The sequence below is a fragment of the Notolabrus celidotus genome, chromosome 24, assembly GCF_009762535.1.
Source record: "Notolabrus celidotus isolate fNotCel1 chromosome 24, fNotCel1.pri, whole genome shotgun sequence".
Classification (NCBI taxonomy): domain Eukaryota; kingdom Metazoa; phylum Chordata; class Actinopteri; order Labriformes; family Labridae; genus Notolabrus; species Notolabrus celidotus.
In genome coordinates this window covers 11,237,948-11,258,611 of record NC_048295.1, presented here as the reverse complement: position 1 = coordinate 11,258,611, position 20,664 = coordinate 11,237,948, and the positions used below count along the sequence as shown (strand labels likewise).

At 41.0% G+C, this 20,664-nt stretch overlaps 1 long non-coding RNA gene across 1 annotated transcript in view; it reads left to right on the top strand.

The window, feature by feature from the left end:
- LOC117808388 overlaps positions 1–18,635 on the top strand; it is a 63,390-nt gene extending 44,755 nt beyond the window's left edge. Inside the window, exons 3-4 of the long non-coding RNA XR_004630285.1 lie at positions 18,099–18,178; positions 18,556–18,635. This is a non-coding gene — a long non-coding RNA (uncharacterized LOC117808388). The remainder of the gene's footprint in view (positions 1–18,098; positions 18,179–18,555) is intronic.
- Positions 18,636–20,664: the final 2,029 nt, after the last annotated feature.

The window sequence follows — 20,664 nt, the reverse complement described above, 5'->3', positions numbered from 1 at the left end:
TCCGGCGGTACCTGCTTGCTTCCGGTCTGGGTTCCTTGGCTCGTCCCCTGGCCTGGGTCTCCCGCGGCGGGTTGGGTCCTTCGGTCTTAAGTGTCTTTTTAAATGTACGAGAGTGTGGCGCCGTTAATCAAAAGGCGAAAAAAAAAAAAAAAAAAGAGTGTTGGATTATTTTTAGGGGTGCTTCAAGCACTTGAGTGATGCCGCTGAACATTCATAAAGACAAAAAAAAAAGAAAAAAAAAAGCCCAATGTGGAGCAGACATTGTTAGCAATTTTGGCATATGGTACTGCCACATTACATCTTCCTTTCTTGTGCGGCGTCTTTAATAGAATACAAATTCGGCGTGCGTGGCTCCTGTAAGGCATGAGAGATGTCAAACTGTCTGTCATCCTGCAGGCCATAAACCCAGCTGACTAAAAACTCAATTAGCATATGAATAAGACTCTCCTCTGTGACATGAATCCTAAGGGTGATACACTTATATTGTAAGTCATTACATGATGAAGCTCTGGAGATTTGTTTGGTAATAGGTAGGGTTGAAAAGGGGTGGGAAATTTCCAGTAAATTTCCATGGGAAGTTAATCTGGGGGATTCTGGAAATGTTCCAAGTTGGACTTTCCATGGGAATTTATGTGAATTACTGAGAGTCTCCAGTTAACAGGGTCGCCATTTAAACCAAAACACCGGCCGATCTCTGCCACGGCTTTTTGAGTCCAAAAGGATTTTAAAGCCGTGTTAAAACGTCTGTGATGAAGTATAGCACCATCTAAAACAGCACCAGCTGAGTCTCTTCCATGCTAACAGGCTAACTGTTGTGTTGCTCATAATGACACCTGCCTGTCCGTCTGCTTCTATGGTGTCATCTGTGTCTCTTGGTCAAAATGCACCTCTAGTTATCAGACGATTCCCTGATACTTCTATCAGGTCAGGAAGACATTTGTGAACAAGTGGCATTTAAAATCTCTAATCAATTATCTCTCTCATTATTCTGACATTTAGCAAAAAGAAAGTCTGATTTGATGTCAGACAGTGAGAAAAATAGATTGTGTCTTTTTATACAGTGTATTTAAACCTCTGGTTTCAGCTGTAAGTCTTATATATAATGACGTCTTACATGGAGGTTACATAAGCAACACGTTGGAGCTTTCACAGTCCACCAATGCTGTCATTACGACCTGGAGATGGTAGTCATTATGCGCACAGCTATAATACAGTGTCTTGACAAGATGATGTAAACACAGCACACTTTAAGAGCTCTAACAGACAACCTATGCTGTGTTTTTTTTCCCTGTGAAGACCTGTCTTATCAGCTTGATGCTAGAGTTCCATCTACAGAAAATGAACTCCTGTGGAAATCTGTCAAAACAAAAAACAACTCGAGCCTGTAATCATCACAGGGGCCATGTGCCTAACCCTAACCTACCTATGAAATGATGTCATGATGTCGCAAACACGCCGATAAAATCATGCACAGACACACTCCTTGTTAGGGAACATAACTTATTCATAGCACTGTCATTACCTCTTTGATCTCATTACTCAGTCATCTCAAGTCCCATTTGCAGAGAGCTGAGCCTCCCAAAGGTTAAACCCCTTTGAAAACTTTAGTGAAATTAAAGTATACACTTGACATCACAGTCTGATTCAAAACCCCTCAGAGGTTGGCTGAGTCTGCAGATGACGCCACTCTCTCTCGGAGTGCTTATCGTGCTCCTCTAGGGTAACCTCGCTCTCACCACTCTCCTCTGTCGCTTTGACAATGCAGCGTATTCAAGACGAGGCACAGAAAACTGATACAAATGTCACCCATCAAATTAACACCCATGTGATGACTTGAGCGTATTTGGTGTTTGTCAGAAACTCCATCACCGGGGTCTGGTTGCATTTGGATGTGTCTCGCAAACCAAATCGGGCCCCAGCACAGTTCCAGCTTGGAAGCACCTGTCACCTTGTTTGATTTGTATGTGTACCTGATAGAACGGCACTTGTCAACAATGGATTGTCAGGATGCTTGTGCGTGAAGAGCAAGTGAGATAAGTTGTTGCTGACAGAACAGGACAGGATTGCGACAAAGGGGAGTGATGTGCATGACAATGCAACACTGTAGTGAAGGAGTTACCATTCGGATTCCAACATGTACGGAATAAAAACAGCTATAATGTTAAAGCTAAGAGGAAAATGGTAAATATCCCACCTAATATTCATATTATTATTTAAGACCCTACTTAAAGCTGCTGTGAGTAGTTTTTGAATGGTTCAAAAACTGGCTGAAAATGACAAGGATGCCTCTGAATAGCCAACAAAAGCTACCAAGACCATTTTTCATTAAAAAAAACTATACATATGTACAAGAAAAATCACGGTTAAACCATGGACAGCAGCTCATAGCTCCGGATTCAGCACCATAGACAGAGACACACACTTAGATAGTGGTAACATAAACAGAAACATACACCTTATGTTACACACAGGACCTCAAAACTGTGGTTAAATATGAGATAACAGCTCATAGCTTCAGATTCAGCACCATGGACAGAGACACACAATCATTGTTTGGTACCATGGATAGATACATACACCTCTTATGTTACACACAGGACCTCAAAACAAGGGTTCAGAAACAGACGCCTCTTATGTTACACACAGGACCTCAAAACTGTGGTTAAATATGAGATAACAGCTCATAGCTCCAGATTCAGCACCATGGACAGAGACACACACTTACTTTTTGGTACCATGGATAGTTACATATACCTCTTATGTTACACACAGGACCTCAAAACAAGGGTTCAACCATAGATAGCAGATCATAGCTCCAGATTCAGCACCATGGACAGAGACACACTTATGTTATGGTACAATAGACAGAAACATACACCTCTTATGTTACACAGAGAACCTTAAAAGCTAGGGTTAATTCTGAGATTGCACCTCATAGCTCAGGATTCAGCACCGTGGACAGAGACACACACTTATATAGTGGTTCCATTGATAGAAACATACACCTTTTATGTTGGACACAGGACCTCAAAACTACAGTTAAACCATAGATAGAAGCTCATAGCTCAGGATTCAGCACCATGGACAGAGACACACACTCATTGTTTGGTACCATAGATAGAAACACACACCTCTTATGTTACACAGAGGACCTCAAAGCTATGGTAAAGTCACAGATAGCAGCTAACAGCTCAGGATTTAGCACCATGGACAGAGACACACACTAACATAGTGGTTCCATAGATAGAAACACACAACTGTTATGTAACACAGGACCTCAAAGCTATGGTAAAATCATAGATAGCAGCTCATTGCTCAGGATTAAGCACCATGGACAGAGACACACACTTTTTTTTTGGTACCTTGGATAGAAACACACACCTCTTATGTTACACAAAGGACCTCAAAGGTATGGTTAAATCACAGATAGCAGCTAACAGCTCAGGATTCATCACCATGGACAGAGACACACGCTTGATTTTGGTACCACAGATACAAACATACATCTCTTATGTTACAGACAGGACCTCAAAACAACAGTTTAACCATTGATAGCACATGACAGCTCAGGATTCAGCACCATACACAGAGACACACACTCATTGTGTGGTACCAAAGACAGAAACATACACCTCTTATATTACACACAGGACCTCAAAACTACAGTTAAACCATAGATAGCAGCCCACAGCTCAGGATTAAGCACCATGGACAGGAGACACACTTATGTTATGGTACCGTAGACAGAAACATAAACCTCTTACGTTACATAGAGGACCTCAAAACTATGGTTAAACCATAGATAGCAGCTCATAGCTCAGGATTCAGCACCATGGACAGAGACACACTTATGTTATGGTACCATAGACAGAAACATAAACCTCTTACGTTACATAGAGGACCTCAAAACTATGGCAAAATCATAGATAGCAGCTCATAGCTCAGGATTCAGCACCATGGACAGAGACACTTATTTTTCTGGTACCAGGGAAAGTTATATGCTCTTATGTTACACACAGGACCTCTAAACTACAGTTTGACCATAGATAGCACATCACAGTTCAGGATTCAGTACCATGGACAGAGACACACACTCATTGTTTGGTACCATAGATAGCAGCCCACAGCTCAGGATTCAGCACCATGGACAGAGACACACTTGTGTTATGGTACCATAGACAGAAACATAAACCTCTTACTTTACATAGAGCACCTCAAAACTATGGCAAAATCATAGATAGCAGCTCATAGCTCAGGATTCAGCACCATGGACAGAGACACTTATTTTTCTGGTACCAGGGAAAGTTATATACTCTTATGTTACACACAGGACCTCGAAACTACAGTTTGACCATAGATAGCACATCACAGTTCAAGATTCAGTACCATGGACAGAGACACACACTCATTGTTTGGTACCATAGATAGCAGCCCACAGCTCAGGATTCAGCACCATGGACAGAGACACACTTATGTTATGGTACCATAGACAGAAACATAAACCTCTTACGTTACATAGAGGACCTCAAAACTATGGCAAAATCATAGATAGCAGCTCATAGCTCAGAATTCAGCACCATGGACAGAGACACTTATTTTTCTGGTACCAGGGAAAGTTATATACTCTTATGTTACACACAGGACCTCTAAACTACAGCTTGACCATTGATAGCACATCACAGTTCAAGATTCAGTACCATGGACAGAGACACACACTCATTGTTTGGTACCATAGATAGAAACACACACCTCTGATGTTACACAGAGGAACTCTAAACTATGGATAAACTATAGATAGCAGCTCACAGCTCAGGATTCAGCACCATGGACAGAGACACACACCTCTCATTTAGCATATTAGAAATTAATATTTTCTTTTTTTTTGAGTTTTTTCTTGATTGTTTTTAAAAGCTAATTTTTTTTAAATCATATATTAATAAAAAAAACAGATTTAACATTAATAGCCCCTATTTTGTGAGCTTTGGTTGTGCAGTATAATTCATTATATTCACTTTGTGACATTCCATCGTGACATTTATACAGTCACACAGAGTCTGCCAGGCCAAAGGTCATACAGTAGATAATCAGACAAATGATGGTGATATTAAAGAGAGGCAGCACAGCCCAGATGACGACAGGTGCTTCTTAATGGGGAGCATGATGCAGAGAAAGGTTTTGTGTTTAAGTGATGGAAAACGGCGGGAGAGTTTAGTATTTAGTGGAGTGGTGGAGAGGTGGAGGATGGGAAGGACTTCAAAGATGTATTACCAGTTGGCCTGGGGAAAGATGGAGAGCCTCGGGGCGAAAGATGAAGAAACAGACATAGGTAATATGTCACAGGAGGAATGAAACAAATGATACACAAAAACAAGTTAAAAATACGAAGATGTAAGAAGGTATTTCTCTCTCTCTATCTCTTTTTATTACCAGTGAATCCCATGAAACAGTATCATCTCAGTGGCGAACAAAGCAGAAACACATTATGATTTCCTTCTGAATGGCCCTCAACCTAAAATAATACAGTCCTGAGAGGCAGCGCCTGCGTTCTCATAAACAGTCCACTCTGCTCTGATATCCTGTCAAGTGAGGCAACCAGACGCCAAATGAAAACACATTACAACATCTTCATGTCTCATGGCCTGCGATGACTACAACCAGTGTGCGGTGAATACTCAGCTTGGAATGTATGAGCGGAATTCACACGGGTTTTTGCAACGAGATGAAGCAAAGGGAGAGGGGGGTGAGATATGAATTTCAAATCCAAATACGGTATTTCATCAGCGCTGAGCATGTGAATCAGGGGGAGGCGCGTGCACACTTCCTCGCTGAAAGAATACTTCCACCTCATTTGATAAAGACAAAACCTGCAGCTGGAGAAGAGGGAATCAGTCTGAGTCAAAGGCAAACAATGTGCGCCGTTCAAAGCACTTCCCCTGGTACTATGAATTATTGAATCCAACAGCCTTGTTATTTCTGGACTGTTTGCTTAGACTGAATTGATCCGAGGAGGTTGTTGACACTGCCCTCAAAAAAAAAAATGGACCCCTTGGAAGTACTTTACAGGACACAAGTCCTTAATGCAGCAGAAAAACTACTTCTTATATTTGATACGCACATGTTTAGGATTTTTAACCTCTTGTTTTTTTCATTGTCTTTGGGATTTTCTCCTTAGGAACCCCTCAGAGGGTTTGCACTTGTACCACCCTCTTGTAAGGGATTTTCTCCTTGGGAACACCATCCTCCCCACCTCATAGGGCTTGTACTTGTTTCATTCCTCTTGTTTGGGACTTTCTCATTGGGAACGACATCCTCCACACCTGACAGGGCTTGCACTGTTTCATTCCTCTTGTTTGGTGTTTTCTCCTTGGGAACTCTATCCTCCAAACCTCACAGGGCTTGAACTTGTATCATTCCTCTTGTTTGGGATTTTCTCCTTGGGAACACCATCATCCACACCTGACAGGGCTTGTACTTGTTTCATTCCTCTTGTTTGGGACTTTCTCCTTGGGAACACCATCCTCCACACCTGACAGGGCTTGTACTTGTTTCATTTCTCTTGTTTGGTGTTTTCTCCTTGGGAACTCTATCCTCCAAACCTCACAGGGCTTGAACTTGTATCATTCCTCTTGTTTGGGATTTTCTCCTTGGGAACACCATCATCCACACCTGACAGGGCTTGTACTTGTTTAATTCCTCTTGTTTGGGACTTTCTCCTTGGGAACACCATCCTTCACCCCTCATAGAACTTTCACTTGTTAAATTCCTGTTGTTGTTTTTTTTCTCCTTGGGATTTCTTCTCCTTGGGAACACCATCCTCCACACCTCACAGAGCTTGCACTTGTTCCATCCTCTAGTTTGGGATTCTCTACTTGGGAACACCATCCTCCATACCTCAGGGTTCGCACTGTTTCATTCCTCTTCTTTGGGATTTTCTCCTTGGGATTTCTTCTCCTTGGGAACATCATCCGCCACACCTCACAGGGCTTGCACTTGTTTAAGTCCTCTTCTTTGGGATTTTTTCTCCTTAGGAACTCCATCCTCCAAACCTCAAACAGCTTAAACTTGTATCATTCCTTTTGTCTTCGATTTTCTCCTTGGGAACACCATCCTCCCGACCTGACGGATCTTGCACTGTTTCATTTTTTTGTTTTGGATTTATTTTTCCTTGGGATTGTTTCTCCTTGGGAACATCATCCTCCACACATCACAATGATTGCACTTGTTTCATTCCTTTTGTTTGGGACTTTCTCCTTGGGAACACCATCCTCCACACCTGACAGGTCTTGTATTTGTTTTATTTCTCTTGTTTGGGAGTTTCTCCTTGGGAACACCATCCTTCACCCCTCATAGAACTTTCACTTGTTAAATTCCTGTTGTTATTGATTTTTTTCTCCTTGGGATTTCTTCACCTTGGGAACACCATCCTCCATACCTCAGGGCTTGCACTGTTTCATTCCTCTTCTTTGGGATTTTCTCCTTGGGATTTCTTCTCCTTGGGAACACCATCCTCCACACCTCACAGGGCTTGCACTTGTTTAATTCCTCTTCTTTGAGATTTTTTCTCCTTAGGAACTCCATCCTCCAAACCTCACACAGCTTAAACTTGTCTCATTCCTTTTGTCTTGAATTTTCTCCTTGGGAACACCATCCTCCCGACCTGTCGGATCTTGCACTGTTTAATTTTTTTGTTTTGGATTTATTTCTCCTTGGGATTGTTTCTCCTTGGGAACATCATCCCCCACACATCACAATGCTTGCACTTGTTTCATTCCTCTTGTTATATATTTTCTTTTCTCCCTGGGATTGTTTCTCCTTGGGAACACCATCATCCACACCTGACAGGGCTTGTACTTGTTTCATTCCTCTTGTTTGGGACTTTCTCCTTGGGAACACCATCCTCCACACCTGACAGGGCTTGTACTTGTTTCATTTCTCTTGTTTGGGACTTTCTCCTTGGGAACACCATCCTTCACCCCTCATAGAACTTTCATTTGTTAAATTCCTGTTGTTATTGGGGTTTTTTTTTCTCCTTGGGATTTCTTCTCCTTGGGAACACCATCCTCCACACCTCACAGAGCTTGCACTTGTTCCATCCTATAGTTTGGGATTCTCTACTTGGGAACACCATCCTCCATACCTCAGGGTTCGCACTGTTTCATTCCTCTTCTTTGGGATTTTCTCCTTGGGATTTCTTCTCCTTGGGAACACCATCCGCCACACCTCACAGGGCTTGCACTTGTTTAAGTCCTCTTCTTTGGGATTTTTTCTCCTTAGGAACTCCATCCTCCAAACCTCAAACAGCTTAAACTTGTCTCATTCCTTTTGTCTTGAATTTTCTCCTTGGGAACACCATCCTCCACACCTGACGGACCTTGCACTGTTTCATTTTTTTGTTTTGGATTTATTTCTCCTTGGGATTGTTTCTCCTTGGGAACATCATCCTCCACACATCACAATGATTGCACTTGTTTCATTCCTCTTGTTTGGGACTTTCTCCTTGGGAACACCATCCTCCACACCTGACAGGGCTTGTACTTGCTTCATTTCTCTTGTTTGGGAGTTTCTCCTTGGGAACACCATCCTTCACCCCTCATAGAACTTTCACTTGTTAAATTCCTGTTATTGATTTTTTTCTCCTTGGGATTTCTTCTCCTTGGGAACACCATCCTCCACACCTCACAGAGCTTGCACTTGTTCCATCCTCTAGTTTGGGATTCTCTACTTGGGAACACCATCCTCCATACCTCAGGGTTCGAACTGTTTCATTCCTCTTCTTTGGGATTTTCTCCTTGGGATTTCTTCTCCTTGGGAACATCATCGGCCACACCTCCCAGGGCTTGCACTTGTTTAATACCTCTTCTTTGGGATTTTTTCTCCTTAGGAACTCCATCCTCCAAACCTCACACAGCTTAAACTTGTCTCATTCCTTTTGTCTTGAATTTTCTCCTTGGGAACACCATCCTCCACACCTCACGGGTCTTGCACTGTTTCATTGTTTGTTTTGGATTTATTTCTCCTTGGGATTGTTTCTCCTTGGGAACCTCATCCCCCACACATCACAATGCTTGCACTTGTTTCAATCCTCTTTTTATATATTTTCATTTCTTCTTGGGATTGTTTCTCCTTTGGAACACCATCCTCCACACCTGACAGGGCTTGTACTTGTATCATTCCTCTTGTGTGGGATTTTCTCCTTGGGAACTCTATCCTCCAAACCTCACAGGGCTTGAACTTGTATCATTCCTCTTGCTTGGGATTTTCTCCTTGGGAACACCATCCTCCACACCTGACAGGGCTTGTACTTGTTTCATTTCTCTTGTTTGGGAGTTTCTCCTTGGGAACACCATCCTTCACCCTTCATAGAACTTTCACTTGTTAAATTCCTGTTGTTATTGATTTTTTTCTCCTTGGGAACACCATCCTCCACACCTCACAGAGCTTGCACTTGTTCCATCCTCTAGTTTGGGATTCTCGACTTGGGAACACCATCCCCCACACCTCACAGGGCTTGCACTTATTAAATTCCTCTTCTTTGAGATTTTTTCTCCTTAGGAACTCCATCCTCCAAACCTCACACAGCTTATACTTGTCTCATTCCTTTTGTCTTGAATTTTCTCCTTGGGAACACCATCCTCCACACCTGACGGATCTTGCACTGTTTCATTTTTTTGTTTTGGATTTATTTCTCCTTGGGATTGTTTCTCCTTGGGAACATCATCCTCCACACATCATAATGCTTGCACTTGTTTCATTCCTCTTGTTTGGGACTTTCTCCTTGGGAACACCATCCTCCACACCTGACAGGGCTTGTACTTGTTTCATTCCTCTTGTTTGGGATTTTCTCCTTGGGAACACCATCCTCCACACCTGACAGGGCTTGTACTTGCTTCATTGCTCTTGTTTGGGAGTTTCTCCTTTGGAACACCATCCTTCACCCCTCATAGAACTTTCACTTGTTAAATTCCTGTTGTCTTGAATTTTCTCCTTGGGAACAACATCCTCCACACCTGACGGATATTGCACTGTTTAATTTTTTTGTTTTGGATTTATTTCTCCTTGGGATTGTTTCTCCTTGGGAACCTCATCCCCCACACATCACAATGCTTGCACTTGTTTCAATCCTCTTGATATATATTTTCTTTTCTCCCTGGGATTGTTTCTCCTTTGGAACACCATCCTCCACACCTGACAGGGCTTGTACTTGTTTCATTTCTCTTGTTTGGGAGTTTCTCCTTGGGAACACCATCCTTCACCCCTCATAGAACTTTCACTTGTTAAATTCCTGTTGTCTTGAATTTTCTCCTTGGGAACACCATCCTCCACACCTGACGGATCTTGCACTGTTTCATTTTTTTGTTTTGGATTTATTTCTCCTTGGGATTGTTTCTCCTTGGGAACATCATCCCCCACACATCACAATGCTTGCACTTGTTTCATTCCTCTTTTTATATATTTTCTTTTCTCCCTGGGATTGTTTCTCCTTTGGAACACCATCCTCCACACATCACAATGCTTTCACTGGCCTGTACCGGAGCTCCCTGCCACTTCAGTATTCTCTTTATAGTCAAACATGCAAAAACAAAGATGATTTAGTAATTCATGGAACATATTTAATGGAGGACTCAAGCTGTGAGAAGCAGCTATTAAACACTTAACTTGATTTATGTTCTCTTGCATGGTACATGACCACCTTTAAGCCACTTAGGGGGCTGGTGGAATAAATCAAAATCTTACAAAGGGAGTTTTCAATATATGAAAATATATTCAACTACATTTTTATGCTTAGTTAGGAGGTGTCCTTGTCATCAGTAATAGACGCTGATGAGAAACAAAGGACCCTTAACTTTTTTATTTTAATATATTACCCAATAAATTCACTGTGCTTAATTTCAAACCAGGGATGTTGTAACAGTCAAAGTCCATTACTGACCATGATGAAGCAGTTTTCAAGCGCCTGAGTAAACTCCTAATGTGCACGTGCGCACACGCATGCACGCACCCACACAAGAGGACTGACACTAATATGGTCTAATTATGCCTCTGTACAAGGTAACCTGCAGCATGCTGCAGAGGCGTGATGAGAATAGTTCTCCTCACAGCGTTGTGCCTGTGTGCGGAGTGAGCAAAGCAAGCGAGCGGATACTGTTTCAAGCTTACGCAGGGAGGCTATAATCTGCCTGACGAGGAAGTGTGTTTAAGAGAGTGTCGCAGAGTTTCTCAGGAGTCAACCACATGGGGTTATCTCTGTCTATCCTGTGTTTTTCCCGCCTCAGCAACCTTTCTGCTGCTGATCCAGACACGCAGACAGAAAAAAGTCCAACGAATGTAATGAAACAGAGAAGTTAGGCGGCAAATTCAAATCCCTCTGGAGCCGGTGAGTCTTGTAGCTCTATGTGAGGACGTGGCATCCTCAAAGTAGTCTTTCCTGTGGGCTAAACTGTGTTGTAGCCAAGGTTTGAAAAGCTGAATCATCTTGTGCTTTTGTTTTTGTTGGCAAACTGCCAAAAAGAGTGTGATTCAGGCGATGACTGACGCAGCGGTGGTGCTTTGTTTCAGCACCAGGAGCTGTCCACTGTCAGCAGAGCTGCTCATGCCCTGTTCAGTGGATGTGTCCATCAGTGGCTGTCGTTGTTGTTGAAAAAAATAAGGCCAGGTCACTAATGCATCCTTACATCAATAAAATGTATGTAATTAAAAAATTTCAAAACATCAAAATAATAATAAGAATGTTAAAAGTTGAAATTAGTACATTGAAAAAGGTAAAAATTAAAGTTGAAGATACAATAAATGCATTAAAAATATCTATGAAACTTAAAAGACAAATAATAAAAACAAATAGCTAAAAATAAATCAAATAATATAAAAACAAATTGTTAAAAATGAAATATAATAATACAAAAAAATGAAAGAATGAAAAACAAATTTGAAAATAAATACAATAATAAAAACAAAGTAAGAAATATACAAAATAACAAAAAGACAAACTGTTAAAATTAAATAAATAATAGACAGACAAAAAGTTGAAAATATTTGAAATAATAATAAACAGTTAGAAAAGTTTAAGAATAAAAAATTGTAGTTAAAATTAAATTTCATATTAATTCCAAATAGTTAAAAATAAATACAAATAATACAAATTAATAGTTAGAAATGAATACAATAATAAAAGCAATTAGTTAAAATGTATAAATAAAAAAATAAAAAAAATAAAATAATGGAAAGCTAATTTTTAAAATAAATACAATAATAAAAAACACAGTTAGAAATAAACATAATAACAAGAAGACAAACAGTTAAAATAAAATAAAATAATAGACAGACAAAAAGTTTAAAATATTTGAAATAAGAATAAACAGTTAAATAAGTTTAATAATAAAAAATAGTAGTTAAAAAAATAATTTATATTAATTCCAAGTAGTTTAAAATAAATACAAATAATACAAATTAATAGTGAGAAATGAATACAATAATAAAAGCAATTAGTTAAAATGTATAAATTAAAAAATTTAAAAAATAAAATAATGGGAAGCAAATTTTTAAAATAAATACAATAATAAAAAAACACAGTTAGAAATAAACAAAATAACAAGACAAAGAGTTAAAATTAAATAAAATAATAGACAGACAAAAAGTTGAAAATATTTGAAATAATAATAAACAGTTAGAAAAGTTTAATAATAAAAAAATGTAGTTAAAATTAAATTTCATATTAATTCCAAATAGTTAAAAAAAAAAAAAAGTAAAAGTAAAATAAATAAAATAATGGAAAGCAAATTTTTAAAATAAATACAATAATAAAAAAGAAATAGTTGGAAATAAACAAAATAACAAGAAGACAAACAGTTAAAATTAAATAAAATAACAGACAGACAAAAAGTTTAAAATATTTGAAATAATAAAAACAAATTGTTTAATTAAATAAGAATAAAAAAAAGTCCAAAATAAATAAAACTATTAAGATAAAATGTTAAAAATATATAAGTGAATAAAATACATATAGTTTTAAATAAATGTATTAATAAAACAACATTAAAATCAATATAAAAGCTATAATGAAACGCTACATAAAACCCCAAGTGCGATTCTAACTGTATCTTTGAACACCACTCTCTTCCCATTTTCCTACTCTATCCACTGTCCTGTCTCTGAATAAAGGCCCCAAAATAAACTTTGGAAAATAAATGTTGTTACCATCCAATCAGGTCCCAATGCCAACCAACAGAGCTTTAGTATCCCCAGTGATAACTTGAATCTTCGAATGATGTCCAGCAGATCTGACAAGAGACTTTCATGCAAGTCATTACACAACGTGAACTTCCCTACTTCCCATAAATCAGCTGGACTAATCCTGCCTCTGTACCAGAGGATGTGAGGCGAGCTGAGCGGGGTGGGCGAGTGTTCCAGCACACGGAATTGTCTGTTCCCTCTTCTACCTTGCTCCAAACAACTCCATGCTCAAACAAATTCCCCACAGCTCCACTCGAATCACTCAAGAGCCGCTTCAAAACAAGGACAGAGGCGCAATTTACTTAACAAAGAACACAATTGGCAGCTGCAAGTCTTACATGATTGCTTTACCAGTAAAGGGCCCTGGTTTTACTTGCAGAGTTTGTTTGAAAGCTTGTTGTCAGTCCTGCCAGAAGACCAATTTTGGTACATCCTAGGTCAAGCATAAATCAATCTTATTGAAGCTGCAGGGAGCAGGTGTTCGAGAGGATGCTACAATTCATTTCTAAAAAGCACAATGATTGTACTCTGCTTCAATCACATGCTTTATTAAACACAATGTCATTCTTGTATAGATACAGACAAGTGTGTCCAAGTAGAGTGAGGACATATTGCTGTATGCATGGCCCCAACTAAAAAATATCTTCTTTCCTGATCTCATCCTGTAGGTAGCACAGTGTTTTCAAATGTCAAATTCAAAGTTTGGTTAATATAAGCCTGTAAAAGCTGTTGGTGTGCTAATGGTAGTCAAATGGAGTCGTTAGTGGAGTCGTTGACCTGGTTCCTGTGAGTCTGGGCTTGGTAGAACATTCTTGAAGGCTTTTCATCTCTGATTAGAACAGACTCTTTGGTTCTGAGCGAACTGGTGGAGGGAGCTGGTAAATATAAGTCTCCAAGAGTCGTTGGTGTTCTAATGGTAGTCACATGGAGTCGTTGACTGAGTTCCTCAGAGTCTAGCCTTAGTAGAATATATTAAAGAAGTGTCAACAATCCTAAGAAAGGCTTCTTCAGTTCTGAACAGACTGGTGGAGGGAGCTGGAAAACATAAGCCTCTAAGAGTCGTTGGTGTTCTAATGGTAGTCACATGGAGTCGTTGACTGAGTTCCTCAGAGTCTAGCCTTAGTAGACTATATTAAAGAAGTGTCAACAATCCTAAGAAAGGCTTCTTCACTTCTGAACAGAATGGTGGAGGGAGCTGGAAAATATAAGCCTCTAAGAGTCGTTAGTTTGCTTATGGTAGTCCCATGGAGTCGTTGACTGAGTTCCTCAGAGTCTAGCCTTGGTAGAATATATTAAAGAAGTGTCATAAATCCTCAGAAAAGCTTCCTCAGTTCTGAACAGACTGGTGGAGGGAGCTGGAAAACATAAGCCTCTAAGAGTCGTTGGTGTGCTTATGCCAGTTACATGGAGTCGTTAACCTGGTTCTTGTGAATCTAGACTTAAAATTCTCGTAGATGTTTCACATCTGTCACAAATGGCTTCTACATTCTGAACAGACTTGTGGAGGGAGCTGGTAAATACAAGTCTCTAAGAGTCGTTGGTTCGCTAATGGTAGTCACATGGAGTCGTTGACTGAGTTCCTCAGAGTCTTGACTTAGTAGAATATATTAAAGAAGTGTCAACAATCCTAAGAAGGGCTTCTTCAGTTCTGAACAGACTGGTGGAGGGAGCTGGAAAACATAAGCCTCTAAGAGTCGTTGGTGTGCTTATGCCAGTTACATGGAGTCGTTGACCTGGTTCTTGTGACTCTAGACTTAAAATTCTTGAAGATGTTTCACATCTGTCACAAATGGCTTCTACATTCTGAACAGACTTGTGGAGGGAGCTGGAAAATACAGGTCTCTAAGAGTCGTTGGTTCGCTAATGGTAGTCACATGGAGTCGTTGACTGAGTTCCTCAGAGTCTTGACTTAGTAGAATATATTAAAGAAGTGTCATAAATCCTCAGAAAGGCTTCTTCAGTTCTGAACAGACTGGTGGAGGGAGCTGGAAAACATAAGTCTCTAAGAGTCGTTGGTGTTCTAATGGTAGTCACATGGAGTCGTTGACTGAGTTCCTCAAAGTCTAGCCTCAGTAGAATATATTTAAAAAGTGTCAACAATCCTCAGAAAGGCTTCTACACTTCTGAACAGAATGGTGGAGGGAGATGGAAAATACAGGTCTCTAAGAGTCGTTGGTTCGCTAATGGTAGTCACATGGAGTCGTTGACTGAGTTCCTCAGAGTCTTGACTTAGTAGAATATATTAAATCTGTATTAACCAGTGAAATATGTATTATCACTGATGTCTGCTCTGTTCTGTACCCATTGTTTTGATTCTGCTGATGCTCTCCCTGCCTTCTTTTGCTGCTTCCCCTGCAAACTGCTTTGCAACCCACCTTCATCTTGGCACCTCCTTTAAGACCATGTCTGATTTAACCAGTGTCATATGTATCATCCACTGATGCCCGCTCTGTTCTGTACCTTGGGGGTCTTTGCTGCTGCTCTCCCTGCCTTGGCTTTTCATGTATTATGTATGTGAAAGATAGGGATCATCTCACTCCATTGGAATCCACCGTCATTTTGACACTCAGGCTGTGTTTGAATGGAAGCGCTTGGGGAATCCAGTCCTGTAAGAACCCAAGTCCATATGAAAACCAACAATACAAACTGTAATCGATTACATCGCTCACAACGTTGAGTCATCATCTTCTGGCTCTGTCAATTGAGATATCAGATTTCCTCATCAGCCTGTTATATGGATCCAATAGCACCGCTGCACACCTGTATTGTTAGCCTCACACTGCTGCTGGATTTGTAGATACGAGTGTCCCTGCTCGTTTCCTCGTACTGCTTCATCTTCCACCAGCAGCGTCTGGACCACATCGGGGATTTATTTAGCTTCGGCTCTGGGCTAGACTTCCTCCTGTTTCAAAATATCCAACTGCCAAGGACTTTCTGGGAAGACTTAATCAACACTTATTTACTGTGATAGCTAATTTAACAATCTGAACTCCATTCTCTTGTCTCATCTGATCAAAAGAAGCTTTTGTTACTCTGACAGCCAAGCAAATTAACACCAACAAGTCATCAAGTATGAGTTGCAATCAAATCTGACAAGGAATGACTTTTGTTGCAGAGTAAGTGGCCTGTTTGGAAAATGATTGGCTGCCCAGAGCTAAATAAAGACAGTCATCCCCACTTGTTCCCTTTGAACCTGTGCAGTGCTGTGCGAAATTCAGAGGATGTTTCTGTACAGTTGACCTCATAAATGTCTGCTTACGTTCCTCCTTTGTGGAGCTGTAGAGCTCAGACAGTGGAAGGTTAAATATAAGGGTATAGTGCAACAGAGATAATAAGCCATGATAGCTTCCTCCGCATTGGATTCTCGGGCTCTGTGTTCCTTCAAAGGTCAGCGCTGTCAAGACGGCTCGCGATTGATCTGCACGTCAGAGTTCACCAGAGTTCAACTGGAGCATGCTGATCTTAAAAACTGTTGGTGTATCGTTTATAAATAATGTAGGCCCACTCTTGAATAAAGGGGTGGAAGTGCAAAAAGGAGTTCCTGATAAGAATGAAAAATGTGAGTTTCAGTTCTGTTGAACTTTTCAACTTGTGAAAACTAATATTGAAGGCTTTAATATTTGTAAATCACAAGCTGGCTGAATGAGAAATCGTCCGTTCTAAATGAATGATGAATGTCAGTCTAACAAGAAAACTCACGTCCTGGCAGAGCACAGTCTGCAATGTTATGCATTTTCCCAGTTTTGCAAAATTATACAAAATCTCAAGACATAAGCATAAATGCCAAATTTCATGCAGAAGAATGCATGAAGTGAAATCTTTGCTGCTGCTCTCCCTGCCTTCTCTTTCTGCTTCCCCTGCCAACCACTTTGAAAACCTCCTTTTATGCTGGGTCTGTTTCTACCAGTGTTATAAGTACAGTCACTGATGCCTGCTCTGTTCTGTAACACTGGAGGGTTTTGTTGCTGCTGCTCTCCCAGCCTCATCTTGCTGCTCCCTTTGCAAACCGCTTTGCAATCCACCTCCACTGGCACTCTTCCTTTAATGCTGTCTGATTTTACCAGTTTTGTACATATTATCACTGATGCTCATTCTGTTCTGTACCCCAGGGAATCTTTGCTGCTGCTCTCCCTGCCTTCTCTTTCTGCTTCCCCTGCCAACCACTTTGAAAACCTCCTTTTATGCTGGGTCTGTTTTTACCAGTGTTATATATATCGTCACTGATGCCTGCTCTGTTCTGTAACACTGTAGGGTTTTGTTGCTGCTGCTCTCCCTGCCTCATCTTGCTGCTCCCTTTGCAAACCACTTTGCAACCCACCTCCACCGACGCTCTTCCTTTAATGCTGTGTCTGATTTTTACCAGTGTTGTACATATTGTCACTGATGCTCATTCTGTTCTGTACCCCAGGGAATCTTTGCTGCTGCTCTCCCTGCCTCCTTTTGCAAGCCACTTTGCAACCCAACTCCATCCCTGCATCTTCTTTATGGTATGTCTGATTTGACCAGTGTCATATGTATTGTCAATGATGCCTGCTCTGGTCTTTACCACTGGAGGGTTTTGTTGCTGCTACTCTACCTGCCTTCTCTTGCTTCTTCCCTTGTAAACTGCTTTGCAACCCACCTCCACCTCAGCTCCTCCTTTTATGCTGTGTCTGATTTTACCAGTGTCATATGTATCGTCACTGGTTTCAGCTCTGTTCTGTACCCATTGGGGGTTTTTTTTGCTGCTGATGCTCTACCTGCCTTCACTTGCTGCTCCCTCTGCAAACCACTTTGCAACCCACCTCCACTGACGCTCTTCCTTTAATGTTTTCTGATTTTACCAGTGTTGTACATATTGTCACTGATGCTCACTCTGTTCTGTCCCCCAGGGTAATCTTTGCTGCTGCTCTCCCTGCCTCCTTTTGCAAACCACTTTGCAACCCAACTCCATCCCTGCATCTTCTTTATGGTATGTCTGATTTGACCAGTGTCATATGTATTGTCAATGATGCCTGCTCTGTTCTTAACCACTGGAGGGGTTTGTTGCTGCTGCTCTACCTGCCTTCTCTTGCTGCTTCCCTTTTAAACTGCTTTGCAACCCACCTCCACCCTACCTCCTCCTTTTATGCTGTGTCTGATTTTACCAGTGTCATAGGTATTGTCACTGGTTTTAGCTCTGTTCTGTATCCATTGTTTTGTTTTTTTTTTGCTGCTGATGCTCTCCCTGCCTACTCTTGCTGTTTCCCCTGCAAACCACTTTGCACCCCAGCTCCTCCTTTTATGCTGCGACTGATTTTGTCATATCATATGTATTGTCACTGATGCCTGCTCTGTTTTTTACCCCAGATAATCTTTGCTGATGCTCTGCCTGCCTTCCTTTGAAACTGCTTTGCAATCCAACTCCATCCCTGCGTCTTCTTTAAGGTATGTCTGAATTTACCAGTGTCATTTGTATTGTCACTGATGCCCACTCTGTTCTGTACACTGGGGATCTTTGCTGATGCTCTGCCTGCCTTCCTTTGGACCTGCTTTGCAATCCAACTCCATCCCTGCATCTTCTTTATGGTATGTCTGATTTTGCCAGTGGCATATGTATTGTCACTGATGCCTGCCCTGTTCTATATCACTGGAGGCGTTTGTTGCTGCTGCTCTCCCTGCCTTCTCTTGCTACTTCCCCTGCTAACCCACTTTGCAACCCAAATCCATCCCTGCATCTTCTTTTATGACGTGACCAAGTGCCAGTATCATATGTTTTGTCACTGATGCCTACTCTCTTCTGCACCCTTGTAATCTTTGCTGATGCTCTCCCTGCCTTCCTTTGAAACTGCTTTGCAACCAAACCCCATTTTAGCTCCTCCTTTTATGCTGTGTCTGATTTTACTAGTGTCATATGTATTCTCACTGATGCTCGCTCTGTTCTGTACCCAGTAGAATCTTTGCTCATGCTCTCCCTGCCTCCTCTGACTTACAGTAGCTTAGTTGTCCTCCTCCTCCAGTATTATACCTCTTCTTTTAACATAAGCTAACACATGCATCCTTTCAGATATTTCCTTCATCTCCACGCCGCTGGATATTAGATGCAACTCAAATGGTGTGTGGAGGCATACAACCACAAGGCGGTAATTCTAGTCTCTTAATATTTCAGCAACGTCTGTGCAAGTTTATCAGATGAATAGCCCCTCTCTCCGTGTCTCTCTCTCAGTAACTCTATCACTCCTTTTACTTTTTGCTGAGTCTCTATGAAAAAGCAACCCACTCACTTTCACCTTACATTGCCTCTAGTCCTCTTATCTGCTGGCCTTATCTCTCCCCTTGAAGTCTCCGACTGGAGCTGGTTACCCTGACGGCTGAATGCAGAACGTTTGGACCTTTCTGCCCCTGGATTCGGTCTGGAGCGACTCTTGATGCTGACATACCAAATTTTCAAAGTGAGGTTTTAATACAGTCTTTTCACCAGGTCAGGATAAGGTTAGAATCCTGCAGGGCTGAATAGTTTTGCGGTGATAATGATTTAAGTTTGGCAGTATTGTCAAGTGGATTTGGAAGAAATAGCGGAGAATTCAATCCGCTGGCAGCTTTTTTTTCGTTATTTTAATATATGACTGTGCGAGAGAGTCCCACGGAGGCAATGTGCTTATCTCAGAGTAAAATTACAAGGACACAGCCTTGTTCTTCTATCAGGCATGTTTTGTTTTCAAGTCACACTTCAAAGACCTCTTTAAAATGAGGGAGATTAACCTCAGATAACCACCGACAATCTCATTTATCCTGCCTGCATCCAGCATCCGAGTGAGTGTTCATAAGCGAAGGCACTTACGAATTCGTGTCACTCCAGGTCTCCCTTCCAAAAAGGGAAAAAGGGGTTTAAAGCGATGTACCTGCTCACGCACTCAGAGCTAAATACTCTTCTCACACGGCCTCTGACACATGAACATGTGCTGTAATGTCATTTGCTTCCTGGCTGCCTCCCTCAATAGGATATCAGAGGACAGTGGCGAGCTGTTTCTGATGTACTATCACAACCAGATGAGAAGCAACTTGGCACTTCTAGTGGGAGTCCTTTATTTGAACTCAGGGCTCTGGAGAGACGGCTTGCATATGATTCCAGGAGACACAATTTATAAAAGGTCTAATGACTACCGGCTAGCCAAAATAGCAATATGTGGAACAAAACGCGATATAAAGTAATTCTGTTATGGAAATGAACCATTTATCCATCCATTACCACACTCGTTTATTTGATTTGTACATGGAATGGTTATACCACCATGTGGCAGGTTCTCCAAACATCTGTAGAACCAACGATACACTCCCTCTGGAGGACGCTCCCAGAGTGTCCAACCATCAGTCTTGTTCATCTTTCCAATGTGTGTGCCGTATTAATAAGAGATTAAAAGCAAAGCAACAGTGCTAATGTTGCAGTACAAAGTGGTAGTTAGTTAGGAAACCCTTTCA